Consider the following 1,686-nt stretch of genomic DNA (forward strand, 5'->3'; position numbering starts at 1 on the left):
TTTGGGTGCAGCAGCGGTGGTGGCACCAACCTTTGTCCATCTCACCCACGCCAGGCAGGCGGGTACAGAAACTCCATTCTCCAGAAGTCTGTGAGATCAGCACCAGCTTTAAATTTGGGGGAAAATAAAAAACATAGACCAAATTATAGGATTTATCAACCTCCCCTGAAAAAGTCATCCAACATTGATGATTAAGTTTCTTTGGACTACAAACTGCTGTCTGGCCTGACTATGTTGGTCCCACAAACTCAATCCTGGACATCTCAACAGAGGAGCAGTGACGTCAAATCAAGAACCAGCTTCACCTCAGTTCTCAAAAACTCTTCCACATCAATGTCTCAAAAGAAGCAGGATACCTCACTCACCATGCAAGCCCAAAGCAAGATATTTCCCCCAAGAAATGACACAGTGGGAATGGATTTCCTGAAGCCAGAAAGTCTGATGGAACTTTCTGACACAGAATTTAAAAGAACAATGAATGAATATTTTCAATGAAAAACAAACTTGAACAATTACAGGACACTGCAGTAAAAAAAATCAGGAGGAGCTTAAAAAAGCAATTCCAAACAATGCAGATAAATCAAACAAGGCATTAGAGGCACTGGAAAACCTAGAAACCATGATCCAAAATATGAGGTCTAAGGTTTCTGATGCTGTCAACATGATGGAGGGACACACAAACATACATGAAGTGATGGAAAACAGAATCAGTGAAATAGAAGATAGAATTGTCACCACAGATCTGACTGAGAAAACGCAGAATCAAAAAAAAAAAAAAAGGAAACAGAAGAAAACTTAAGAATACTGTGGGATGCTATTAAAAGAAATAACATTTGCATCATCAGAATCCCAGAATAGGAAAAAGCAGGTAAAGGCACTGAAAAAATTATGGAAGAATTACTAGAGGAAAACTTTCCAGGCATAATGAAGAATGAGAGAACATATATTCAAGAAGCTGAGAGAACACCATATAGAATAGACCCCAAAAGAAAAACACCAAGGCATATCATTGTCAAATTTGTTGGACCAAAGATAAGGAGAGAATACGGAAAGCAACGAGAAAGAAACAAAAAATAACCTATAAGGGAGAACAGATAAAATTAAATGCTGATTTCTCAGCAGAAACCATGCAAGCAAGAAGACAATGGAGTGGCATATATCGAACATTCAAAGAACATAACTGTCAACCAAGAATACTGTATCCAGCAAAATTGTCCATCAAATATGAAGGAGAGATCAAAATATTCCCCAAAATAGAAAACCTAAGGGAGTTTGTAAAAACAAAAGCACCCTTACAGGAAAGACTGAGAGAGACCTTTCATACAGAGATGCCACAGAAAATGGGATGGACCAAAATAACTAGCAACAACGCCAAAAAGAATTGAACAAAATTGTAACAATAAAACTTAACCTCTCAATAATTACACTGAATGTGAAAGGTTTAAGTGAAGAAGAGTAGCATATTGGATAAAAAAACCAAAATCCATCAATACGTTGCCTACAAAAGACACATCTGAAAAACAATATAAAGAAAGACTAAAAATAAAAGGATATGGACAAATATACCAAGCAAATGGCAAGAAAAAAAAAGCAGAAATAGGGATACTAATCTCTGATAAAATAAATCTCAATGCAAAAACCATCACAAAGGACATAACGCTCAAAGAGTCAATAGAACAAAAGGAT

Source organism: Elephantulus edwardii, unplaced genomic scaffold (genome assembly GCF_000299155.1).
Source record: "Elephantulus edwardii isolate Elephantulus edwardi_28Jun2011 unplaced genomic scaffold, EleEdw1.0 scaffold00470, whole genome shotgun sequence".
In the NCBI taxonomy this organism is placed as follows: domain Eukaryota; kingdom Metazoa; phylum Chordata; class Mammalia; order Macroscelidea; family Macroscelididae; genus Elephantulus; species Elephantulus edwardii.